The sequence below is a fragment of the Pristiophorus japonicus genome, chromosome 21 (genome assembly GCF_044704955.1).
Source record: "Pristiophorus japonicus isolate sPriJap1 chromosome 21, sPriJap1.hap1, whole genome shotgun sequence".
In the NCBI taxonomy this organism is placed as follows: Eukaryota; Metazoa; Chordata; class Chondrichthyes; family Pristiophoridae; genus Pristiophorus; species Pristiophorus japonicus.
In genome coordinates this window covers 41,584,994-41,611,285 of record NC_091997.1, presented here as the reverse complement: position 1 = coordinate 41,611,285, position 26,292 = coordinate 41,584,994, and the positions used below count along the sequence as shown (strand labels likewise).

The following is a 26,292-nucleotide window of genomic DNA, read 5'->3' as shown; positions in this document are numbered from 1 at the left end:
CCCACTCTAAAGATGTGAGCATCCAACCCAGGCTAAGACTTCAGTTTCATACAGACGGAAGTGCTGCCTTATTGCAGGGGCCATTTTTCAGATGATATGTGAAAATGAGGCCTTGCCTGCCTTGTCAGCCTTGTCAGGTGATCATAAAAGATCTCACGGCACTAATTGAAGGTCAGCTGAGATGTCCTGGGCTGAACCAGCAAGCAAAGCAGATTGTGTTTTCATTAATCCCACTGCCGTTTGTGGGAGCTTGCTGTTTGCAACCACTTGCTCGCTGCCTCCATCACCAAAACTCCAATCGACCTTCATCACCACAAGGATTCACTTGTGGCAAATAGTGCTTACGGTCACTGAGGAGCAGAGAATGATTAGTTGTACAACATGAATGACTCTGAGGGGGCATCTGGATTTGAACCAGGGACCTCTTGATCTGCAGTCAAATGCTCTACCACTGAGCTATACCCCCAGGCACAGGCTGATGTGCTTGTGTTCATCATACAATGTTGCATAGTGCAGAAAACCACAAGGTAAATGAAAAAATGGCTGAATTCAAGGAATTACGAAGTCATGCTAATCGTTGCTTTAAAAAGTCGCTCGACCTTCTTTCAAAAATGGCAAAAACATTTATGCAGTGTAAATTTTCAGCTCTTCAAAATCATCAATGATTTTCACATTGGAAATAAAATTGTTTGCAGTTGCACAAGGATCAGTAACCAGAGGACACAAATTTAAGGTGATTGACAAAAGAACAAGAGGCGACATCACAAAACATTTGCTGACAAATTGAGCTCTTGTGATCTGGAATCCACTGCCTGCACGTGTGATGCAAGCAGATTCAATAGTAACTTTCAATAGGAAATTCCTGAAAGGGATCCATCAACAGGGAAACAGAAGGGGAGTGCGATTAATTACACAGCTCTGCCAAACACACAACACAGGCAAAATGGGCAAAATGTTCGCCTTGAAAGCGATATCAATCCAGGATAATTATGGACACGGTGAAGAGGAAGGTATGTGTAGGTTAGATTTATTGTGATAGGATAGGAGTTCATGAGAGGGAACATGGATACAAACCAGGGACCTCTTGAGGTGTAGTCAAATGCTCCAGCCCCTCTCAGATAACAAGTGTCCCATGAGCTTCAATGCAAATTAACTAACAGATATCACCATGAGCTTTCCGCACAAGGTCCAGCCTTTCTTCATTGGGGCACCTTTCATGCCGAGCCAGATATTCACCCAATCCTCACAATGCCGCAATCCATGCCCACAGCCTCATTCCCGGCACGAGGTCATTAACATATGGGGGAAGGTCTCGCTGGCCTGTGCTTCAGATTAATGCCCGTCTGGGGACAAAACCCTGCTGTGCGAGAAAGAGATGGTTCGTCCACTGCCAGTGGAAAGTTTTCAAACTCAATATAAATCTCCCACTTTTCTTGGTGCACTGCTTCGCTCTGACAATGCTTCCCTAGTCTGCTTGCTCTATTCATCCACTGAGGCTCAGTGGTAGCACTCACAGTACTGAGTCAAAAGTTTGTGGGTTCAAGCTCACCCACTCTAAAGATGTGAGCATCCAACCCAGGCTAAGACTTCAGTTTCATACAGACGGAAGTGCTGCCTTATTGCAGGGGCCATTTTTCAGATGATATGTGAAAATGAGGCCTTGCCTGCCTTGTCAGCCTTGTCAGGTGATCATAAAAGATCTCACGGCACTAATTGAAGGTCAGCTGAGATGTCCTGGGCTGAACCAGCAAGCAAAGCAGATTGTGTTTTCATTAATCCCACTGCCGTTTGTGGGAGCTTGCTGTTTGCAACCACTTGCTCGCTGCCTCCATCACCAAAACTCCAATCGACCTTCATCACCACAAGGATTCACTTGTGGCAAATAGTGCTTACGGTCACTGAGGAGCACAGAATGATTAGTTGTACAACATGAATGACTCTGAGGGGGCATCTGGATTTGAACCAGGGACCTCTTGATCTGCAGTCAAATGCTCTACCACTGAGCTATACCCCCAGGCACAGGCTGATGTGCTTGTGTTCATCATACAATGTTGCATAGTGCAGAAAACCACAAGGTAAATGAAAAAATGGCTGAATTCAAGGAATTACGAAGTCATGCTAATCGTTGCTTTAAAAAGTCGCTCGACCTTCTTTCAAAAATGGCAAAAACATTTATGCAGTGTAAATTTTCAGCTCTTCAAAATCATCAATGATTTTCACATTGGAAATAAAATTGTTTGCAGTTGCACAAGGATCAGTAACCAGAGGACACAAATTTAAGGTGATTGACAAAAGAACAAGAGGCGACATCACAAAACATTTGCTGACAAATTGAGCTCTTGTGATCTGGAATCCACTGCCTGCACGTGTGATGCAAGCAGATTCAATAGTAACTTTCAATAGGAAATTCCTGAAAGGGATCCATCAACAGGGAAACAGAAGGGGAGTGCGATTAATTACACAGCTCTGCCAAACACACAACACAGGCAAAATGGGCAAAATGTTCGCCTTGAAAGCGATATCAATCCAGGATAATTATGGACACGGTGAAGAGGAAGGTATGTGTAGGTTAGATTTATTGTGATAGGATAGGAGTTCATGAGAGGGAACATGGATACAAACCAGGGACCTCTTGAGGTGTAGTCAAATGCTCCAGCCCCTCTCAGATAACAAGTGTCCCATGAGCTTCAATGCAAATTAACTAACAGATATCACCATGAGCTTTCCGCACAAGGTCCAGCCTTTCTTCATTGGGGCACCTTTCATGCCGAGCCAGATATTCACCCAATCCTCACAATGCCGCAATCCATGCCCACAGCCTCATTCCCGGCACGAGGTCATTAACATATGGGGGAAGGTCTCGCTGGCCTGTGCTTCAGATTAATGCCCGTCTGGGGACAAAACCCTGCTGTGCGAGAAAGAGATGGTTCGTCCACTGCCAGTGGAAAGTTTTCAAACTCAATATAAATCTCCCACTTTTCTTGGTGCACTGCTTCGCTCTGACAATGCTTCCCTAGTCTGCTTGCTCTATTCATCCACTGAGGCTCAGTGGTAGCACTCACAGTACTGAGTCAAAAGTTTGTGGGTTCAAGCTCACCCACTCTAAAGATGTGAGCACCCAACCCAGGCTAAGACTTCAGTTTCATACAGACGGAAGTGCTGCCTTATTGCAGGGGCCATTTTTCAGATGATATGTGAAAATGAGGCCTTGCCTGCCTTGTCAGCCTTGTCAGGTGATCATAAAAGATCTCACGGCACTAATTGAAGGTCAGCTGAGATGACCTGGGCTGAACCAGCAAGCAAAGCAGATTGTGTTTTCATTAATCCCACTGCCGTTTGTGGGAGCTTGCTGTTTGCAACCACTTGCTCGCTGCCTCCATCACCACAACTCCAATCAACCTTCATCACCACAAGGATTCACTTGTGGCAAATAGTGCTTATGCTCACTGAGGTGCACAGAATGATTAGTTGTGCAACATGAATGACTCTGAGGGGGCATCTGGATTTGAACCAGGGACCTCTTGATCTGCAGTCAAATGCTCTACCACTGAGCTATACCCCCAGGCACAGGCTGATGTGCTTGTGTTCATCATACAATGTTGCATAGTGCAGAAAACCACAAGGTAAATGAAAAAATGGCTGAATTCAAGGAATTACGAAGTCATGCTAATCGTTGCTTTAAAAAGTCGCTCGACCTTCTTTCAAAAATGGCAAAAACATTTATGCAGTGTAAATTTTCAGCTCTTCAAAATCATCAATGATTTTCACATTGGAAATAAAATTGTTTGCAGTTGCACAAGGATCAGTAACCAGAGGACACAAATTTAAGGTGATTGACAAAAGAACAAGAGGCGACATCACAAAACATTTGCTGACAAATTGAGCTCTTGTGATCTGGAATCCACTGCCTGCACGTGTGATGCAAGCAGATTCAATAGTAACTTTCAATAGGAAATTCCTGAAAGGGATCCATCAACAGGGAAACAGAAGGGGAGTGCGATTAATTACACAGCTCTGCCAAACACACAACACAGGCAAAATGGGCAAAATGTTCGCCTTGAAAGCGATATCAATCCAGGATAATTATGGACACGGTGAAGAGGAAGGTATGTGTAGGTTAGATTTATTGTGATAGGATAGGAGTTCATGAGAGGGAACATGGATACAAACCAGGGACCTCTTGAGGTGTAGTCAAATGCTCCAGCCCCTCTCAGATAACAAGTGTCCCATGAGCTTCAATGCAAATTAACTAACAGATATCACCATGAGCTTTCCGCACAAGGTCCAGCCTTTCTTCATTGGGGCACCTTTCATGCCGAGCCAGATATTCACCCAATCCTCACAATGCCGCAATCCATGCCCACAGCCTCATTCCCGGCACGAGGTCATTAACATATGGGGGAAGGTCTCGCTGGCCTGTGCTTCAGATTAATGCCCGTCTGGGGACAAAACCCTGCTGTGCGAGAAAGAGATGGTTCGTCCACTGCCAGTGGAAAGTTTTCAAACTCAATATAAATCTCCCACTTTTCTTGGTGCACTGCTTCGCTCTGACAATGCTTCCCTAGTCTGCTTGCTCTATTCATCCACTGAGGCTCAGTGGTAGCACTCACAGTACTGAGTCAAAAGTTTGTGGGCTCAAGCTCACCCACTCTAAAGATGTGAGCACCCAACCCAGGCTAAGACTTCAGTTTCATACAGACGGAAGTGCTGCCTTATTGCAGGGGCCATTTTTCAGATGATATGTGAAAATGAGGCCTTGCCTGCCTTGTCAGCCTTGTCAGGTGATCATAAAAGATCTCACGGCACTAATTGAAGGTCAGCTGAGATGTCCTGGGCTGAACCAGCAAGCAAAGCAGATTGTGTTTTCATTAATCCCACTGCCGTTTGTGGGAGCTTGCTGTTTGCAACCACTTGCTCGCTGCCTCCATCACCAAAACTCCAATCGACCTTCATCACCACAAGGATTCACTTGTGGCAAATAGTGCTTATGGTCACTGAGGTGCACAGAATGATTAGTTGTGCAACATGAATGACTCTGAGGGGGCATCTGGATTTGAACCAGGGACCTCTTGATCTGCAGTCAAATGCTCTACCACTGAGCTATACCCCCAGGCACAGGCTGATGTGCTTGTGTTCATCATACAATGTTGCATAGTGCAGAAAACCACAAGGTAAATGAAAAAATGGCTGAATTCAAGGAATTACGAAGTCATGCTAATCGTTGCTTTAAAAAGTCGCTCGACCTTCTTTCAAAAATGGCAAAAACATTTATGCAGTGCAAATTTTCAGCTCTTCAAAATCATCAATGATTTTCACATTGGAAATAAAATTGTTTGCAGTTGCACAAGGATCAGTAACCAGAGGACACAAATTTAAGGTGATTGACAAAAGAACAAGAGGCGACATCACAAAACATTTGCTGACAAATTGAGCTCTTGTGATCTGGAATCCACTGCCTGCACGTGTGATGCAAGCAGATTCAATAGTAACTTTCAATAGGAAATTCCTGAAAGGGATCCATCAACAGGGAAACAGAAGGGGAGTGCGATTAATTACACAGCTCTGCCAAACACACAACACAGGCAAAATGGGCAAAATGTTCGCCTTGAAAGCGATATCAATCCAGGATAATTATGGACACGGTGAAGAGGAAGGTATGTGTAGGTTAGATTTATTGTGATAGGATAGGAGTTCATGAGAGGGAACATGGATACAAACCAGGGACCTCTTGAGGTGTAGTCAAATGCTCCAGCCCCTCTCAGATAACAAGTGTCCCATGAGCTTCAATGCAAATTAACTAACAGATATCACCATGAGCTTTCCGCACAAGGTCCAGCCTTTCTTCATTGGGGCACCTTTCATGCCGAGCCAGATATTCACCCAATCCTCACAATGCCGCAATCCATGCCCACAGCCTCATTCCCGGCACGAGGTCATTAACATATGGGGGAAGGTCTCGCTGGCCTGTGCTTCAGATTAATGCCCGTCTGGGGACAAAACCCTGCTGTGCGAGAAAGAGATGGTTCGTCCACTGCCAGTGGAAAGTTTTCAAACTCAATATAAATCTCCCACTTTTCTTGGTGCACTGCTTCGCTCTGACAATGCTTCCCTAGTCTGCTTGCTCTATTCATCCACTGAGGCTCAGTGGTAGCACTCACAGTACTGAGTCAAAAGTTTGTGGGTTCAAGCTCACCCACTCTAAAGATGTGAGCACCCAACCCAGGCTAAGACTTCAGTTTCATACAGACGGAAGTGCTGCCTTATTGCAGGGGCCATTTTTCAGATGATATGTGAAAATGAGGCCTTGCCTGCCTTGTCAGCCTTGTCAGGTGATCATAAAAGATCTCACGGCACTAATTGAAGGTCAGCTGAGATGACCTGGGCTGAACCAGCAAGCAAAGCAGATTGTGTTTTCATTAATCCCACTGCCGTTTGTGGGAGCTTGCTGTTTGCAACCACTTGCTCGCTGCCTCCATCACCAAAACTCCAACCAACCTTCATCACCACAAGGATTCACTTGTGGCAAATAGTGCTTACGGTCACTGAGGAGCACAGAATGATTAGTTGTACAACATGAATGACTCTGAGGGGGCATCTGGATTTGAACCAGGGACCTCTTGATCTGCAGTCAAATGCTCTACCACTGAGCTATACCCCCAGGCACAGGCTGATGTGCTTGTGTTCATCATACAATGTTGCATAGTGCAGAAAACCACAAGGTAAATGAAAAAATGGCTGAATTCAAGGAATTACGAAGTCATGCTAATCGTTGCTTTAAAAAGTCGCTCGACCTTCTTTCAAAAATGGCAAAAACATTTATGCAGTGTAAATTTTCAGCTCTTCAAAATCATCAATGATTTTCACATTGGAAATAAAATTGTTTGCAGTTGCACAAGGATCAGTAACCAGAGGACACAAATTTAAGGTGATTGACAAAAGAACAAGAGGCGACATCACAAAACATTTGCTGACAAATTGAGCTCTTGTGATCTGGAATCCACTGCCTGCACGTGTGATGCAAGCAGATTCAATAGTAACTTTCAATAGGAAATTCCTGAAAGGGATCCATCAACAGGGAAACAGAAGGGGAGTGCGATTAATTACACAGCTCTGCCAAACACACAACACAGGCAAAATGGGCAAAATGTTCGCCTTGAAAGCGATATCAATCCAGGATAATTATGGACACGGTGAAGAGGAAGGTATGTGTAGGTTAGATTTATTGTGATAGGATAGGAGTTCATGAGAGGGAACATGGATACAAACCAGGGACCTCTTGAGGTGTAGTCAAATGCTCCAGCCCCTCTCAGATAACAAGTGTCCCATGAGCTTCAATGCAAATTAACTAACAGATATCACCATGAGCTTTCCGCACAAGGTCCAGCCTTTCTTCATTGGGGCACCTTTCATGCCGAGCCAGATATTCACCCAATCCTCACAATGCCGCAATCCATGCCCACAGCCTCATTCCCGGCACGAGGTCATTAACATATGGGGGAAGGTCTCGCTGGCCTGTGCTTCAGATTAATGCCCGTCTGGGGACAAAACCCTGCTGTGCGAGAAAGAGATGGTTCGTCCACTGCCAGTGGAAAGTTTTCAAACTCAATATAAATCTCCCACTTTTCTTGGTGCACTGCTTCGCTCTGACAATGCTTCCCTAGTCTGCTTGCTCTATTCATCCACTGAGGCTCAGTGGTAGCACTCACAGTACTGAGTCAAAAGTTTGTGGGTTCAAGCTCACCCACTCTAAAGATGTGAGCACCCAACCCAGGCTAAGACTTCAGTTTCATACAGACGGAAGTGCTGCCTTATTGCAGGGGCCATTTTTCAGATGATATGTGAAAATGAGGCCTTGCCTGCCTTGTCAGCCTTGTCAGGTGATCATAAAAGATCTCACGGCACTAATTGAAGGTCAGCTGAGATGACCTGGGCTGAACCAGCAAGCAAAGCAGATTGTGTTTTCATTAATCCCACTGCCGTTTGTGGGAGCTTGCTGTTTGCAACCACTTGCTCGCTGCCTCCATCACCAAAACTCCAACCAACCTTCATCACCACAAGGATTCACTTGTGGCAAATAGTGCTTACGGTCACTGAGGAGCAGAGAATGATTAGTTGTACAACATGAATGACTCTGAGGGGGCATCTGGATTTGAACCAGGGACCTCTTGATCTGCAGTCAAATGCTCTACCACTGAGCTATACCCCCAGGCACAGGCTGATGTGCTTGTGTTCATCATACAATGTTGCATAGTGCAGAAAACCACAAGGTAAATGAAAAAATGGCTGAATTCAAGGAATTACGAAGTCATGCTAATCGTTGCTTTAAAAAGTCGCTCGACCTTCTTTCAAAAATGGCAAAAACATTTATGCAGTGTAAATTTTCAGCTCTTCAAAATCATCAATGATTTTCACATTGGAAATAAAATTGTTTGCAGTTGCACAAGGATCAGTAACCAGAGGACACAAATTTAAGGTGATTGACAAAAGAACAAGAGGCGACATCACAAAACATTTGCTGACAAATTGAGCTCTTGTGATCTGGAATCCACTGCCTGCACGTGTGATGCAAGCAGATTCAATAGTAACTTTCAATAGGAAATTCCTGAAAGGGATCCATCAACAGGGAAACAGAAGGGGAGTGCGATTAATTACACAGCTCTGCCAAACACACAACACAGGCAAAATGGGCAAAATGTTCGCCTTGAAAGCGATATCAATCCAGGATAATTATGGACACGGTGAAGAGGAAGGTATGTGTAGGTTAGATTTATTGTGATAGGATAGGAGTTCATGAGAGGGAACATGGATACAAACCAGGGACCTCTTGAGGTGTAGTCAAATGCTCCAGCCCCTCTCAGATAACAAGTGTCCCATGAGCTTCAATGCAAATTAACTAACAGATATCACCATGAGCTTTCCGCACAAGGTCCAGCCTTTCTTCATTGGGGCACCTTTCATGCCGAGCCAGATATTCACCCAATCCTCACAATGCCGCAATCCATGCCCACAGCCTCATTCCCGGCACGAGGTCATTAACATATGGGGGAAGGTCTCGCTGGCCTGTGCTTCAGATTAATGCCCGTCTGGGGACAAAACCCTGCTGTGCGAGAAAGAGATGGTTCGTCCACTGCCAGTGGAAAGTTTTCAAACTCAATATAAATCTCCCACTTTTCTTGGTGCACTGCTTCGCTCTGACAATGCTTCCCTAGTCTGCTTGCTCTATTCATCCACTGAGGCTCAGTGGTAGCACTCACAGTACTGAGTCAAAAGTTTGTGGGTTCAAGCTCACCCACTCTAAAGATGTGAGCACCCAACCCAGGCTAAGACTTCAGTTTCATACAGACGGAAGTGCTGCCTTATTGCAGGGGCCATTTTTCAGATGATATGTGAAAATGAGGCCTTGCCTGCCTTGTCAGCCTTGTCAGGTGATCATAAAAGATCTCACGGCACTAATTGAAGGTCAGCTGAGATGACCTGGGCTGAACCAGCAAGCAAAGCAGATTGTGTTTTCATTAATCCCACTGCCGTTTGTGGGAGCTTGCTGTTTGCAACCACTTGCTCGCTGCCTCCATCACCAAAACTCCAACCAACCTTCATCACCACAAGGATTCACTTGTGGCAAATAGTGCTTACGGTCACTGAGGAGCACAGAATGATTAGTTGTACAACATGAATGACTCTGAGGGGGCATCTGGATTTGAACCAGGGACCTCTTGATCTGCAGTCAAATGCTCTACCACTGAGCTATACCCCCAGGCACAGGCTGATGTGCTTGTGTTCATCATACAATGTTGCATAGTGCAGAAAACCACAAGGTAAATGAAAAAATGGCTGAATTCAAGGAATTACGAAGTCATGCTAATCGTTGCTTTAAAAAGTCGCTCGACCTTCTTTCAAAAATGGCAAAAACATTTATGCAGTGTAAATTTTCAGCTCTTCAAAATCATCAATGATTTTCACATTGGAAATAAAATTGTTTGCAGTTGCACAAGGATCAGTAACCAGAGGACACAAATTTAAGGTGATTGACAAAAGAACAAGAGGCGACATCACAAAACATTTGCTGACAAATTGAGCTCTTGTGATCTGGAATCCACTGCCTGCACGTGTGATGCAAGCAGATTCAATAGTAACTTTCAATAGGAAATTCCTGAAAGGGATCCATCAACAGGGAAACAGAAGGGGAGTGCGATTAATTACACAGCTCTGCCAAACACACAACACAGGCAAAATGGGCAAAATGTTCGCCTTGAAAGCGATATCAATCCAGGATAATTATGGACACGGTGAAGAGGAAGGTATGTGTAGGTTAGATTTATTGTGATAGGATAGGAGTTCATGAGAGGGAACATGGATACAAACCAGGGACCTCTTGAGGTGTAGTCAAATGCTCCAGCCCCTCTCAGATAACAAGTGTCCCATGAGCTTCAATGCAAATTAACTAACAGATATCACCATGAGCTTTCCGCACAAGGTCCAGCCTTTCTTCATTGGGGCACCTTTCATGCCGAGCCAGATATTCACCCAATCCTCACAATGCCGCAATCCATGCCCACAGCCTCATTCCCGGCACGAGGTCATTAACATATGGGGGAAGGTCTCGCTGGCCTGTGCTTCAGATTAATGCCCGTCTGGGGACAAAACCCTGCTGTGCGAGAAAGAGATGGTTCGTCCACTGCCAGTGGAAAGTTTTCAAACTCAATATAAATCTCCCACTTTTCTTGGTGCACTGCTTCGCTCTGACAATGCTTCCCTAGTCTGCTTGCTCTATTCATCCACTGAGGCTCAGTGGTAGCACTCACAGTACTGAGTCAAAAGTTTGTGGGTTCAAGCTCACCCACTCTAAAGATGTGAGCACCCAACCCAGGCTAAGACTTCAGTTTCATACAGACGGAAGTGCTGCCTTATTGCAGGGGCCATTTTTCAGATGATATGTGAAAATGAGGCCTTGCCTGCCTTGTCAGCCTTGTCAGGTGATCATAAAAGATCTCACGGCACTAATTGAAGGTCAGCTGAGATGACCTGGGCTGAACCAGCAAGCAAAGCAGATTGTGTTTTCATTAATCCCACTGCCGTTTGTGGGAGCTTGCTGTTTGCAACCACTTGCTCGCTGCCTCCATCACCAAAACTCCAACCAACCTTCATCACCACAAGGATTCACTTGTGGCAAATAGTGCTTATGGTCACTGAGGTGCACAGAATGATTAGTTGTGCAACATGAATGACTCTGAGGGGGCATCTGGATTTGAACCAGGGACCTCTTGATCTGCAGTCAAATGCTCTACCACTGAGCTATACCCCCAGGCACAGGCTGATGTGCTTGTGTTCATCATACAATGTTGCATAGTGCAGAAAACCACAAGGTAAATGAAAAAATGGCTGAATTCAAGGAATTACGAAGTCATGCTAATCGTTGCTTTAAAAAGTCGCTCGACCTTCTTTCAAAAATGGCAAAAACATTTATGCAGTGTAAATTTTCAGCTCTTCAAAATCATCAATGATTTTCACATTGGAAATAAAATTGTTTGCAGTTGCACAAGGATCAGTAACCAGAGGACACAAATTTAAGGTGATTGACAAAAGAACAAGAGGCGACATCACAAAACATTTGCTGACAAATTGAGCTCTTGTGATCTGGAATCCACTGCCTGCACGTGTGATGCAAGCAGATTCAATAGTAACTTTCAATAGGAAATTCCTGAAAGGGATCCATCAACAGGGAAACAGAAGGGGAGTGCGATTAATTACACAGCTCTGCCAAACACACAACACAGGCAAAATGGGCAAAATGTTCGCCTTGAAAGCGATATCAATCCAGGATAATTATGGACACGGTGAAGAGGAAGGTATGTGTAGGTTAGATTTATTGTGATAGGATAGGAGTTCATGAGAGGGAACATGGATACAAACCAGGGACCTCTTGAGGTGTAGTCAAATGCTCCAGCCCCTCTCAGATAACAAGTGTCCCATGAGCTTCAATGCAAATTAACTAACAGATATCACCATGAGCTTTCCGCACAAGGTCCAGCCTTTCTTCATTGGGGCACCTTTCATGCCGAGCCAGATATTCACCCAATCCTCACAATGCCGCAATCCATGCCCACAGCCTCATTCCCGGCACGAGGTCATTAACATATGGGGGAAGGTCTCGCTGGCCTGTGCTTCAGATTAATGCCCGTCTGGGGACAAAACCCTGCTGTGCGAGAAAGAGATGGTTCGTCCACTGCCAGTGGAAAGTTTTCAAACTCAATATAAATCTCCCACTTTTCTTGGTGCACTGCTTCGCTCTGACAATGCTTCCCTAGTCTGCTTGCTCTATTCATCCACTGAGGCTCAGTGGTAGCACTCACAGTACTGAGTCAAAAGTTTGTGGGTTCAAGCTCACCCACTCTAAAGATGTGAGCACCCAACCCAGGCTAAGACTTCAGTTTCATACAGACGGAAGTGCTGCCTTATTGCAGGGGCCATTTTTCAGATGATATGTGAAAATGAGGCCTTGCCTGCCTTGTCAGCCTTGTCAGGTGATCATAAAAGATCTCACGGCACTAATTGAAGGTCAGCTGAGATGACCTGGGCTGAACCAGCAAGCAAAGCAGATTGTGTTTTCATTAATCCCACTGCCGTTTGTGGGAGCTTGCTGTTTGCAACCACTTGCTCGCTGCCTCCATCACCACAACTCCAATCAACCTTCATCACCACAAGGATTCACTTGTGGCAAATAGTGCTTATGGTCACTGAGGTGCACAGAATGATTAGTTGTGCAACATGAATGACTCTGAGGGGGCATCTGGATTTGAACCAGGGACCTCTTGATCTGCAGTCAAATGCTCTACCACTGAGCTATACCCCCAGGCACAGGCTGATGTGCTTGTGTTCATCATACAATGTTGCATAGTGCAGAAAACCACAAGGTAAATGAAAAAATGGCTGAATTCAAGGAATTACGAAGTCATGCTAATCGTTGCTTTAAAAAGTCGCTCGACCTTCTTTCAAAAATGGCAAAAACATTTATGCAGTGTAAATTTTCAGCTCTTCAAAATCATCAATGATTTTCACATTGGAAATAAAATTGTTTGCAGTTGCACAAGGATCAGTAACCAGAGGACACAAATTTAAGGTGATTGACAAAAGAACAAGAGGCGACATCACAAAACATTTGCTGACAAATTGAGCTCTTGTGATCTGGAATCCACTGCCTGCACGTGTGATGCAAGCAGATTCAATAGTAACTTTCAATAGGAAATTCCTGAAAGGGATCCATCAACAGGGAAACAGAAGGGGAGTGCGATTAATTACACAGCTCTGCCAAACACACAACACAGGCAAAATGGGCAAAATGTTCGCCTTGAAAGCGATATCAATCCAGGATAATTATGGACACGGTGAAGAGGAAGGTATGTGTAGGTTAGATTTATTGTGATAGGATAGGAGTTCATGAGAGGGAACATGGATACAAACCAGGGACCTCTTGAGGTGTAGTCAAATGCTCCAGCCCCTCTCAGATAACAAGTGTCCCATGAGCTTCAATGCAAATTAACTAACAGATATCACCATGAGCTTTCCGCACAAGGTCCAGCCTTTCTTCATTGGGGCACCTTTCATGCCGAGCCAGATATTCACCCAATCCTCACAATGCCGCAATCCATGCCCACAGCCTCATTCCCGGCACGAGGTCATTAACATATGGGGGAAGGTCTCGCTGGCCTGTGCTTCAGATTAATGCCCGTCTGGGGACAAAACCCTGCTGTGCGAGAAAGAGATGGTTCGTCCACTGCCAGTGGAAAGTTTTCAAACTCAATATAAATCTCCCACTTTTCTTGGTGCACTGCTTCGCTCTGACAATGCTTCCCTAGTCTGCTTGCTCTATTCATCCACTGAGGCTCAGTGGTAGCACTCACAGTACTGAGTCAAAAGTTTGTGGGCTCAAGCTCACCCACTCTAAAGATGTGAGCACCCAACCCAGGCTAAGACTTCAGTTTCATACAGACGGAAGTGCTGCCTTATTGCAGGGGCCATTTTTCAGATGATATGTGAAAATGAGGCCTTGCCTGCCTTGTCAGCCTTGTCAGGTGATCATAAAAGATCTCACGGCACTAATTGAAGGTCAGCTGAGATGTCCTGGGCTGAACCAGCAAGCAAAGCAGATTGTGTTTTCATTAATCCCACTGCCGTTTGTGGGAGCTTGCTGTTTGCAACCACTTGCTCGCTGCCTCCATCACCAAAACTCCAATCGACCTTCATCACCACAAGGATTCACTTGTGGCAAATAGTGCTTATGCTCACTGAGGTGCACAGAATGATTAGTTGTGCAACATGAATGACTCTGAGGGGGCATCTGGATTTGAACCAGGGACCTCTTGATCTGCAGTCAAATGCTCTACCACTGAGCTATACCCCCAGGCACAGGCTGATGTGCTTGTGTTCATCATACAATGTTGCATAGTGCAGAAAACCACAAGGTAAATGAAAAAATGGCTGAATTCAAGGAATTACGAAGTCATGCTAATCGTTGCTTTAAAAAGTCGCTCGACCTTCTTTCAAAAATGGCAAAAACATTTATGCAGTGCAAATTTTCAGCTCTTCAAAATCATCAATGATTTTCACATTGGAAATAAAATTGTTTGCAGTTGCACAAGGATCAGTAACCAGAGGACACAAATTTAAGGTGATTGACAAAAGAACAAGAGGCGACATCACAAAACATTTGCTGACAAATTGAGCTCTTGTGATCTGGAATCCACTGCCTGCACGTGTGATGCAAGCAGATTCAATAGTAACTTTCAATAGGAAATTCCTGAAAGGGATCCATCAACAGGGAAACAGAAGGGGAGTGCGATTAATTACACAGCTCTGCCAAACACACAACACAGGCAAAATGGGCAAAATGTTCGCCTTGAAAGCGATATCAATCCAGGATAATTATGGACACGGTGAAGAGGAAGGTATGTGTAGGTTAGATTTATTGTGATAGGATAGGAGTTCATGAGAGGGAACATGGATACAAACCAGGGACCTCTTGAGGTGTAGTCAAATGCTCCAGCCCCTCTCAGATAACAAGTGTCCCATGAGCTTCAATGCAAATTAACTAACAGATATCACCATGAGCTTTCCGCACAAGGTCCAGCCTTTCTTCATTGGGGCACCTTTCATGCCGAGCCAGATATTCACCCAATCCTCACAATGCCGCAATCCATGCCCACAGCCTCATTCCCGGCACGAGGTCATTAACATATGGGGGAAGGTCTCGCTGGCCTGTGCTTCAGATTAATGCCCGTCTGGGGACAAAACCCTGCTGTGCGAGAAAGAGATGGTTCGTCCACTGCCAGTGGAAAGTTTTCAAACTCAATATAAATCTCCCACTTTTCTTGGTGCACTGCTTCGCTCTGACAATGCTTCCCTAGTCTGCTTGCTCTATTCATCCACTGAGGCTCAGTGGTAGCACTCACAGTACTGAGTCAAAAGTTTGTGGGTTCAAGCTCACCCACTCTAAAGATGTGAGCACCCAACCCAGGCTAAGACTTCAGTTTCATACAGACGGAAGTGCTGCCTTATTGCAGGGGCCATTTTTCAGATGATATGTGAAAATGAGGCCTTGCCTGCCTTGTCAGCCTTGTCAGGTGATCATAAAAGATCTCACGGCACTAATTGAAGGTCAGCTGAGATGACCTGGGCTGAACCAGCAAGCAAAGCAGATTGTGTTTTCATTAATCCCACTGCCGTTTGTGGGAGCTTGCTGTTTGCAACCACTTGCTCGCTGCCTCCATCACCAAAACTCCAACCAACCTTCATCACCACAAGGATTCACTTGTGGCAAATAGTGCTTACGGTCACTGAGGAGCACAGAATGATTAGTTGTACAACATGAATGACTCTGAGGGGGCATCTGGATTTGAACCAGGGACCTCTTGATCTGCAGTCAAATGCTCTACCACTGAGCTATACCCCCAGGCACAGGCTGATGTGCTTGTGTTCATCATACAATGTTGCATAGTGCAGAAAACCACAAGGTAAATGAAAAAATGGCTGAATTCAAGGAATTACGAAGTCATGCTAATCGTTGCTTTAAAAAGTCGCTCGACCTTCTTTCAAAAATGGCAAAAACATTTATGCAGTGTAAATTTTCAGCTCTTCAAAATCATCAATGATTTTCACATTGGAAATAAAATTGTTTGCAGTTGCACAAGGATCAGTAACCAGAGGACACAAATTTAAGGTGATTGACAAAAGAACAAGAGGCGACATCACAAAACATTTGCTGACAAATTGAGCTCTTGTGATCTGGAATCCACTGCCTGCACGTGTGATGCAAGCAGATTCAATAGTAACTTTCAATAGGAAATTCCTGAAAGGGATCCATCAACAGGGAAACAGAAGGGGAGTGCGATTAATTACACAGCTCTGCCAAACACACAACACAGGCAAAATGGGCAAAATGTTCGCCTTGAAAGCGATATCAATCCAGGATAATTATGGACACGGTGAAGAGGAAGGTATGTGTAGGTTAGATTTATTGTGATAGGATAGGAGTTCATGAGAGGGAACATGGATACAAACCAGGGACCTCTTGAGGTGTAGTCAAATGCTCCAGCCCCTCTCAGATAACAAGTGTCCCATGAGCTTCAATGCAAATTAACTAACAGATATCACCATGAGCTTTCCGCACAAGGTCCAGCCTTTCTTCATTGGGGCACCTTTCATGCCGAGCCAGATATTCACCCAATCCTCACAATGCCGCAATCCATGCCCACAGCCTCATTCCCGGCACGAGGTCATTAACATATGGGGGAAGGTCTCGCTGGCCTGTGCTTCAGATTAATGCCCGTCTGGGGACAAAACCCTGCTGTGCGAGAAAGAGATGGTTCGTCCACTGCCAGTGGAAAGTTTTCAAACTCAATATAAATCTCCCACTTTTCTTGGTGCACTGCTTCGCTCTGACAATGCTTCCCTAGTCTGCTTGCTCTATTCATCCACTGAGGCTCAGTGGTAGCACTCACAGTACTGAGTCAAAAGTTTGTGGGTTCAAGCTCACCCACTCTAAAGATGTGAGCACCCAACCCAGGCTAAGACTTCAGTTTCATACAGACGGAAGTGCTGCCTTATTGCAGGGGCCATTTTTCAGATGATATGTGAAAATGAGGCCTTGCCTGCCTTGTCAGCCTTGTCAGGTGATCATAAAAGATCTCACGGCACTAATTGAAGGTCAGCTGAGATGACCTGGGCTGAACCAGCAAGCAAAGCAGATTGTGTTTTCATTAATCCCACTGCCGTTTGTGGGAGCTTGCTGTTTGCAACCACTTGCTCGCTGCCTCCATCACCAAAACTCCAACCAACCTTCATCACCACAAGGATTCACTTGTGGCAAATAGTGCTTACGGTCACTGAGGAGCACAGAATGATTAGTTGTACAACATGAATGACTCTGAGGGGGCATCTGGATTTGAACCAGGGACCTCTTGATCTGCAGTCAAATGCTCTACCACTGAGCTATACCCCCAGGCACAGGCTGATGTGCTTGTGTTCATCATACAATGTTGCATAGTGCAGAAAACCACAAGGTAAATGAAAAAATGGCTGAATTCAAGGAATTACGAAGTCATGCTAATCGTTGCTTTAAAAAGTCGCTCGACCTTCTTTCAAAAATGGCAAAAACATTTATGCAGTGTAAATTTTCAGCTCTTCAAAATCATCAATGATTTTCACATTGGAAATAAAATTGTTTGCAGTTGCACAAGGATCAGTAACCAGAGGACACAAATTTAAGGTGATTGACAAAAGAACAAGAGGCGACATCACAAAACATTTGCTGACAAATTGAGCTCTTGTGATCTGGAATCCACTGCCTGCACGTGTGATGCAAGCAGATTCAATAGTAACTTTCAATAGGAAATTCCTGAAAGGGATCCATCAACAGGGAAACAGAAGGGGAGTGCGATTAATTACACAGCTCTGCCAAACACACAACACAGGCAAAATGGGCAAAATGTTCGCCTTGAAAGCGATATCAATCCAGGATAATTATGGACACGGTGAAGAGGAAGGTATGTGTAGGTTAGATTTATTGTGATAGGATAGGAGTTCATGAGAGGGAACATGGATACAAACCAGGGACCTCTTGAGGTGTAGTCAAATGCTCCAGCCCCTCTCAGATAACAAGTGTCCCATGAGCTTCAATGCAAATTAACTAACAGATATCACCATGAGCTTTCCGCACAAGGTCCAGCCTTTCTTCATTGGGGCACCTTTCATGCCGAGCCAGATATTCACCCAATCCTCACAATGCCGCAATCCATGCCCACAGCCTCATTCCCGGCACGAGGTCATTAACATATGGGGGAAGGTCTCGCTGGCCTGTGCTTCAGATTAATGCCCGTCTGGGGACAAAACCCTGCTGTGCGAGAAAGAGATGGTTCGTCCACTGCCAGTGGAAAGTTTTCAAACTCAATATAAATCTCCCACTTTTCTTGGTGCACTGCTTCGCTCTGACAATGCTTCCCTAGTCTGCTTGCTCTATTCATCCACTGAGGCTCAGTGGTAGCACTCACAGTACTGAGTCAAAAGTTTGTGGGTTCAAGCTCACCCACTCTAAAGATGTGAGCACCCAACCCAGGCTAAGACTTCAGTTTCATACAGACGGAAGTGCTGCCTTATTGCAGGGGCCATTTTTCAGATGATATGTGAAAATGAGGCCTTGCCTGCCTTGTCAGCCTTGTCAGGTGATCATAAAAGATCTCACGGCACTAATTGAAGGTCAGCTGAGATGACCTGGGCTGAACCAGCAAGCAAAGCAGATTGTGTTTTCATTAATCCCACTGCCGTTTGTGGGAGCTTGCTGTTTGCAACCACTTGCTCGCTGCCTCCATCACCAAAACTCCAACCAACCTTCATCACCACAAGGATTCACTTGTGGCAAATAGTGCTTATGGTCACTGAGGTGCACAGAATGATTAGTTGTGCAACATGAATGACTCTGAGGGGGCATCTGGATTTGAACCAGGGACCTCTTGATCTGCAGTCAAATGCTCTACCACTGAGCTATACCCCCAGGCACAGGCTGATGTGCTTGTGTTCATCATACAATGTTGCATAGTGCAGAAAACCACAAGGTAAATGAAAAAATGGCTGAATTCAAGGAATTACGAAGTCATGCTAATCGTTGCTTTAAAAAGTCGCTCGACCTTCTTTCAAAAATGGCAAAAACATTTATGCAGTGTAAATTTTCAGCTCTTCAAAATCATCAATGATTTTCACATTGGAAATAAAATTGTTTGCAGTTGCACAAGGATCAGTAACCAGAGGACACAAATTTAAGGTGATTGACAAAAGAACAAGAGGCGACATCACAAAACATTTGCTGACAAATTGAGCTCTTGTGATCTGGAATCCACTGCCTGCACGTGTGATGCAAGCAGATTCAATAGTAACTTTCAATAGGAAATTCCTGAAAGGGATCCATCAACAGGGAAACAGAAGGGGAGTGCGATTAATTACACAGCTCTGCCAAACACACAACACAGGCAAAATGGGCAAAATGTTCGCCTTGAAAGCGATATCAATCCAGGATAATTATGGACACGGTGAAGAGGAAGGTATGTGTAGGTTAGATTTATTGTGATAGGATAGGAGTTCATGAGAGGGAACATGGATACAAACCAGGGACCTCTTGAGGTGTAGTCAAATGCTCCAGCCCCTCTCAGATAACAAGTGTCCCATGAGCTTCAATGCAAATTAACTAACAGATATCACCATGAGCTTTCCGCACAAGGTCCAGCCTTTCTTCATTGGGGCACCTTTCATGCCGAGCCAGATATTCACCCAATCCTCACAATGCCGCAATCCATGCCCACAGCCTCATTCCCGGCACGAGGTCATTAACATATGGGGGAAGGTCTCGCTGGCCTGTGCTTCAGATTAATGCCCGTCTGGGGACAAAACCCTGCTGTGCGAGAAAGAGATGGTTCGTCCACTGCCAGTGGAAAGTTTTCAAACTCAATATAAATCTCCCACTTTTCTTGGTGCACTGCTTCGCTCTGACAATGCTTCCCTACTCTGCTTGCTCTATTCATCCACTGAGGCTCAGTGGTAGCACTCACAGTACTGAGTCAAAAGTTTGTGGGTTCAAGCTCACCCACTCTAAAGATGTGAGCACCCAACCCAGGCTAAGACTTCAGTTTCATACAGACGGAAGTGCTGCCTTATTGCAGGGGCCATTTTTCAGATGATATGTGAAAATGAGGCCTTGCCTGCCTTGTCAGCCTTGTCAGGTGATCATAAAAGATCTCACGGCACTAATTGAAGGTCAGCTGAGATGACCTGGGCTGAACCAGCAAGCAAAGCAGATTGTGTTTTCATTAATCCCACTGCCGTTTGTGGGAGCTTGCTGTTTGCAACCACTTGCTCGCTGCCTCCATCACCAAAACTCCAACCAACCTTCATCACCACAAGGATTCACTTGTGGCAAATAGTGCTTATGGTCACTGAGGTGCACAGAATGATTAGTTGTGCAACATGAATGACTCTGAGGGGGCATCTGGATTTGAACCAGGGACCTCTTGATCTGCAGTCAAATGCTCTACCACTGAGCTATACCCCCAGGCACAGGCTGATGTGCTTGTGTTCATCATACAATGTTGCATAGTGCAGAAAACCACAAGGTAAATGAAAAAATGGCTGAATTCAAGGAATTACGAAGTCATGCTAATCGTTGCTTTAAAAAGTCGCTCGACCTTCTTTCAAAAATGGCAAAAACATTTATGCAGTGTAAATTTTCAGCTCTTCAAAATCATCAATGATTTTCACATTGGAAATAAAATTGTTTGCAGTTGCACAAGGATCAGTAACCAGAGGACACAAATTTAAGGTGATTGACAAAAGAACAAGAGGCGACATCACAAAACATTTGCTGACAAATTGAGCTCTTGTGATCTGGAATCCACTGCCTGCACGTGTGATGCAAGCAGATTCAATAGTAACTTTCAATAGGAAATTCCTGAAAGGGATCCATCAACAGGGAAACAGAAGGGGAGTGCGATTAATTACACAGCTCTGCCAAACACACAACACAGGCAAAATGGGCAAAATGTTCGCCTTGAAAGCGATATCAATCCAGGATAATTATGGACACGGTGAAGAGGAAGGTATGTGTAGGTTAGATTTATTGTGATAGGATAGGAGTTCATGAGAGGGAACATGGATACAAACCAGGGACCTCTTGAGGTGTAGTCAAATGCTCCAGCCCCTCTCAGATAACAAGTGTCCCATGAGCTTCAATGCAAATTAACTAACAGATATCACCATGAGCTTTCCGCACAAGGTCCAGCCTTTCTTCATTGGGGCACCTTTCATGCCGAGCCAGATATTCACCCAATCCTCACAATGCCGCAATCCATGCCCACAGCCTCATTCCCGGCACGAGGTCATTAACATATGGGGGAAGGTCTCGCTGGCCTGTGCTTCAGATTAATGCCCGTCTGGGGACAAAGCCCTGCTGTGCGAGAAAGAGATGGTTCGTCCACTGCCAGTGGAAAGTTTTCAAACTCAATATAAATCTCCCACTTTTCTTGGTGCACTGCTTCGCTCTGACAATGCTTCCCTAGTCTGCTTGCTCTATTCATCCACTGAGGCTCAGTGGTAGCACTCACAGTACTGAGTCAAAAGTTTGTGGGTTCAAGCTCACCCACTCTAAAGATGTGAGCACCCAACCCAGGCTAAGACTTCAGTTTCATACAGACGGAAGTGCTGCCTTATTGCAGGGGCCATTTTTCAGATGATATGTGAAAATGAGGCCTTGCCTGCCTTGTCAGCCTTGTCAGGTGATCATAAAAGATCTCACGGCACTAATTGAAGGTCAGCTGAGATGTCCTGGGCTGAACCAGCAAGCAAAGCAGATTGTGTTTTCATTAATCCCACTGCCGTTTGTGGGAGCTTGCTGTTTGCAACCACTTGCTCGCTGCCTCCATCACCAAAACTCCAATCGACCTTCATCACCACAAGGATTCACTTGTGGCAAATAGTGCTTATGGTCACTGAGGTGCACAGAATAATTAGTTGTGCAACATGAATGACTCTGAGGGGGCATCTGGATTTGAACCAGGGACCTCTTGATCTGCAGTCAAATGCTCTACCACTGAGCTATACCCCCAGGCACAGGCTGATGTGCTTGTGTTCATCATACAATGTTGCATAGTGCAGAAAACCACAAGGTAAATGAAAAAATGGCTGAATTCAAGGAATTACGAAGTCATGCTAATCGTTGCTTTAAAAAGTCGCTCGACCTTCTTTCAAAAATGGCAAAAACATTTATGCAGTGTAAATTTTCAGCTCTTCAAAATCATCAATGATTTTCACATTGGAAATAAAATTGTTTGCAGTTGCACAAGGATCAGTAACCAGAGGACACAAATTTAAGGTGATTGACAAAAGAACAAGAGGCGACATCACAAAACATTTGCTGACAAATTGAGCTCTTGTGATCTGGAATCCACTGCCTGCACGTGTGATGCAAGCAGATTCAATAGTAACTTTCAATAGGAAATTCCTGAAAGGGATCCATCAACAGGGAAACAGAAGGGGAGTGCGATTAATTACACAGCTCTGCCAAACACACAACACAGGCAAAATGGGCAAAATGTTCGCCTTGAAAGCGATATCAATCCAGGATAATTATGGACACGGTGAAGAGGAAGGTATGTGTAGGTTAGATTTATTGTGATAGGATAGGAGTTCATGAGAGGGAACATGGATACAAACCAGGGACCTCTTGAGGTGTAGTCAAATGCTCCAGCCCCTCTCAGATAACAAGTGTCCCATGAGCTTCAATGCAAATTAACTAACAGATATCACCATGAGCTTTCCGCACAAGGTCCAGCCTTTCTTCATTGGGGCACCTTTCATGCCGAGCCAGATATTCACCCAATCCTCACAATGCCGCAATCCATGCCCACAGCCTCATTCCCGGCACGAGGTCATTAACATATGGGGGAAGGTCTCGCTGGCCTGTGCTTCAGATTAATGCCCGTCTGGGGACAAAACCCTGCTGTGCGAGAAAGAGATGGTTCGTCCACTGCCAGTGGAAAGTTTTCAAACTCAATATAAATCTCCCACTTTTCTTGGTGCACTGCTTCGCTCTGACAATGCTTCCCTACTCTGCTTGCTCTATTCATCCACTGAGGCTCAGTGGTAGCACTCACAGTACTGAGTCAAAAGTTTGTGGGTTCAAGCTCACCCACTCTAAAGATGTGAGCACCCAACCCAGGCTAAGACTTCAGTTTCATACAGACGGAAGTGCTGCCTTATTGCAGGGGCCATTTTTCAGATGATATGTGAAAATGAGGCCTTGCCTGCCTTGTCAGCCTTGTCAGGTGATCATAAAAGATCTCACGGCACTAATTGAAGGTCAGCTGAGATGTCCTGGGCTGAACCAGCAAGCAAAGCAGATTGTGTTTTCATTAATCCCACTGCCGTTTGTGGGAGCTTGCTGTTTGCAACCACTTGCTCGCTGCCTCCATCACCAAAACTCCAATCAACCTTCATCACCACAAGGATTCACTTGTGGCAAATAGTGCTTATGGTCACTGAGGTGCACAGAATGATTAGTTGTGCAACATGAATGACTCTGAGGGGGCATCTGGATTTGAACCAGGGACCTCTTGATCTGCAGTCAAATGCTCTACCACTGAGCTATACCCCCAGGCACAGGCTGATGTGCTTGTGTTCATCATACAATGTTGCATAGTGCAGAAAACCACAAGGTAAATGAAAAAATGGCTGAATTCAAGGAATTACGAAGTCATGCTAATCGTTGCTTTAAAAAGTCGCTCGACCTTCTTTCAAAAATGGCAAAAACATTTATGCAGTGTAAATTTTCAGCTCTTCAAAATCATCAATGATTTTCACATTGGAAATAAAATTGTTTGCAGTTGCACAAGGATCAGTAACCAGAGGACACAAATTTAAGGTGATTGACAAAAGAACAAGAGGCGACATCACAAAACATTTGCTGACAAATTGAGCTCTTGTGATCTGGAATCCACTGCCTGCACGTGTGATGCAAGCAGATTCAATAGTAACTTTCAATAGGAAATTCCTGAAAGGGATCCATCAACAGGGAAACAGAAGGGGAGTGCGATTAATTACACAGCTCTGCCAAACACACAACACAGGCAAAATGGGCAAAATGTTCGCCTTGAAAGCGATATCAATCCAGGATAATTATGGACACGGTGAAGAGGAAGGTATGTGTAGGTTAGATTTATTGTGATAGGATAGGAGTTCATGAGAGGGAACATGGATACAAACCAGGGACCTCTTGAGGTGTAGTCAAATGCTCCAGCCCCTCTCAGATAACAAGTGTCCCATGAGCTTCAATGCAAATTAACTAACAGATATCACCATGAGCTTTCCGCACAAGGTCCAGCCTTTCTTCATTGGGGCACCTTTCATGCCGAGCCAGATATTCACCCAATCCTCACAATGCCGCAATCCATGCCCACAGCCTCATTCCCGGCACGAGGTCATTAACATATGGGGGAAGGTCTCGCTGGCCTGTGCTTCAGATTAATGCCCGTCTGGGGACAAAACCCTGCTGTGCGAGAAAGAGATGGTTCGTCCACTGCCAGTGGAAAGTTTTCAAACTCAATATAAATCTCCCACTTTTCTTGGTGCACTGCTTCGCTCTGACAATGCTTCCCTACTCTGCTTGCTCTATTCATCCACTGAGGCTCAGTGGTAGCACTCACAGTACTGAGTCAAAAGTTTGTGGGTTCAAGCTCACCCACTCTAAAGATGTGAGCACCCAACCCAGGCTAAGACTTCAGTTTCATACAGACGGAAGTGCTGCCTTATTGCAGGGGCCATTTTTCAGATGATATGTGAAAATGAGGCCTTGCCTGCCTTGTCAGCCTTGTCAGGTGATCATAAAAGATCTCACGGCACTAATTGAAGGTCAGCTGAGATGTCCTGGGCTGAACCAGCAAGCAAAGCAGATTGTGTTTTCATTAATCCCACTGCCGTTTGTGGGAGCTTGCTGTTTGCAACCACTTGCTCGCTGCCTCCATCACCAAAACTCCAATCGACCTTCATCACCACAAGGATTCACTTGTGGCAAATAGTGCTTATGGTCACTGAGGAGCACAGAATGATTAGTTGTGCAACATGAATGACTCTGAGGGGGCATCTGGATTTGAACCAGGGACCTCTTGATCTGCAGTCAAATGCTCTACCACTGAGCTATACCCCCAGGCACAGGCTGATGTGCTTGTGTTCATCATACAATGTTGCATAGTGCAGAAAACCACAAGGTAAATGAAAAAATGGCTGAATTCAAGGAATTACGAAGTCATGCTAATCGTTGCTTTAAAAAGTCGCTCGACCTTCTTTCAAAAATGGCAAAAACATTTATGCAGTGTAAATTTTCAGCTCTTCAAAATCATCAATGATTTTCACATTGGAAATAAAATTGTTTGCAGTTGCACAAGGATCAGTAACCAGAGGACACAAATTTAAGGTGATTGACAAAAGAACAAGAGGCGACATCACAAAACATTTGCTGACAAATTGAGCTCTTGTGATCTGGAATCCACTGCCTGCACGTGTGATGCAAGCAGATTCAATAGTAACTTTCAATAGGAAATTCCTGAAAGGGATCCATCAACAGGGAAACAGAAGGGGAGTGCGATTAATTACACAGCTCTGCCAAACACACAACACAGGCAAAATGGGCAAAATGTTCGCCTTGAAAGCGATATCAATCCAGGATAATTATGGACACGGTGAAGAGGAAGGTATGTGTAGGTTAGATTTATTGTGATAGGATAGGAGTTCATGAGAGGGAACATGGATACAAACCAGGGACCTCTTGAGGTGTAGTCAAATGCTCCAGCCCCTCTCAGATAACAAGTGTCCCATGAGCTTCAATGCAAATTAACTAACAGATATCACCATGAGCTTTCCGCACAAGGTCCAGCCTTTCTTCATTGGGGCACCTTTCATGCCGAGCCAGATATTCACCCAATCCTCACAATGCCGCAATCCATGCCCACAGCCTCATTCCCGGCACGAGGTCATTAACATATGGGGGAAGGTCTCGCTGGCCTGTGCTTCAGATTAATGCCCGTCTGGGGACAAAACCCTGCTGTGCGAGAAAGAGATGGTTCGTCCACTGCCAGTGGAAAGTTTTCAAACTCAATATAAATCTCCCACTTTTCTTGGTGCACTGCTTCGCTCTGACAATGCTTCCCTAGTCTGCTTGCTCTATTCATCCACTGAGGCTCAGTGGTAGCACTCACAGTACTGAGT

At 45.0% G+C, this 26,292-nt stretch overlaps 17 non-coding genes across 17 annotated transcripts; all 17 read right to left on the bottom strand.

The window, feature by feature from the left end:
• Positions 1-394: 394 nt before the first annotated feature.
• Positions 395-466, bottom strand: trnac-gca (transfer RNA cysteine (anticodon GCA)). Its single transcript has one exon. It is a non-coding gene; the product is annotated as a tRNA-Cys (tRNA).
• Positions 467-1,942: 1,476 nt separating this feature from the next.
• Positions 1,943-2,014, bottom strand: trnac-gca (transfer RNA cysteine (anticodon GCA)). The gene has a single exon. It is a non-coding gene; the product is annotated as a tRNA-Cys (tRNA).
• Positions 2,015-3,490: 1,476 nt separating this feature from the next.
• Positions 3,491-3,562, bottom strand: trnac-gca (transfer RNA cysteine (anticodon GCA)). Its single transcript has one exon. It is a non-coding gene; the product is annotated as a tRNA-Cys (tRNA).
• Positions 3,563-5,038: 1,476 nt separating this feature from the next.
• On the bottom strand, positions 5,039-5,110 carry trnac-gca (transfer RNA cysteine (anticodon GCA)). The gene has a single exon. It is a non-coding gene; the product is annotated as a tRNA-Cys (tRNA).
• A 1,476-nt stretch (positions 5,111-6,586) lies between these two features.
• trnac-gca (transfer RNA cysteine (anticodon GCA)) lies at positions 6,587-6,658 on the bottom strand. Its single transcript has one exon. It is a non-coding gene; the product is annotated as a tRNA-Cys (tRNA).
• Positions 6,659-8,134: 1,476 nt separating this feature from the next.
• On the bottom strand, positions 8,135-8,206 carry trnac-gca (transfer RNA cysteine (anticodon GCA)). Its single transcript has one exon. It is a non-coding gene; the product is annotated as a tRNA-Cys (tRNA).
• A 1,476-nt stretch (positions 8,207-9,682) lies between these two features.
• trnac-gca (transfer RNA cysteine (anticodon GCA)) lies at positions 9,683-9,754 on the bottom strand. Its single transcript has one exon. It is a non-coding gene; the product is annotated as a tRNA-Cys (tRNA).
• A 1,476-nt stretch (positions 9,755-11,230) lies between these two features.
• Positions 11,231-11,302, bottom strand: trnac-gca (transfer RNA cysteine (anticodon GCA)). Its single transcript has one exon. It is a non-coding gene; the product is annotated as a tRNA-Cys (tRNA).
• A 1,476-nt stretch (positions 11,303-12,778) lies between these two features.
• On the bottom strand, positions 12,779-12,850 carry trnac-gca (transfer RNA cysteine (anticodon GCA)). The gene has a single exon. It is a non-coding gene; the product is annotated as a tRNA-Cys (tRNA).
• A 1,476-nt stretch (positions 12,851-14,326) lies between these two features.
• Positions 14,327-14,398, bottom strand: trnac-gca (transfer RNA cysteine (anticodon GCA)). Its single transcript has one exon. It is a non-coding gene; the product is annotated as a tRNA-Cys (tRNA).
• A 1,476-nt stretch (positions 14,399-15,874) lies between these two features.
• trnac-gca (transfer RNA cysteine (anticodon GCA)) lies at positions 15,875-15,946 on the bottom strand. Its single transcript has one exon. It is a non-coding gene; the product is annotated as a tRNA-Cys (tRNA).
• A 1,476-nt stretch (positions 15,947-17,422) lies between these two features.
• Positions 17,423-17,494, bottom strand: trnac-gca (transfer RNA cysteine (anticodon GCA)). The gene has a single exon. It is a non-coding gene; the product is annotated as a tRNA-Cys (tRNA).
• Positions 17,495-18,970: 1,476 nt separating this feature from the next.
• trnac-gca (transfer RNA cysteine (anticodon GCA)) lies at positions 18,971-19,042 on the bottom strand. The gene has a single exon. It is a non-coding gene; the product is annotated as a tRNA-Cys (tRNA).
• Positions 19,043-20,518: 1,476 nt separating this feature from the next.
• On the bottom strand, positions 20,519-20,590 carry trnac-gca (transfer RNA cysteine (anticodon GCA)). Its single transcript has one exon. It is a non-coding gene; the product is annotated as a tRNA-Cys (tRNA).
• Positions 20,591-22,066: 1,476 nt separating this feature from the next.
• On the bottom strand, positions 22,067-22,138 carry trnac-gca (transfer RNA cysteine (anticodon GCA)). Its single transcript has one exon. It is a non-coding gene; the product is annotated as a tRNA-Cys (tRNA).
• A 1,476-nt stretch (positions 22,139-23,614) lies between these two features.
• trnac-gca (transfer RNA cysteine (anticodon GCA)) lies at positions 23,615-23,686 on the bottom strand. The gene has a single exon. It is a non-coding gene; the product is annotated as a tRNA-Cys (tRNA).
• Positions 23,687-25,162: 1,476 nt separating this feature from the next.
• On the bottom strand, positions 25,163-25,234 carry trnac-gca (transfer RNA cysteine (anticodon GCA)). The gene has a single exon. It is a non-coding gene; the product is annotated as a tRNA-Cys (tRNA).
• Positions 25,235-26,292: the final 1,058 nt, after the last annotated feature.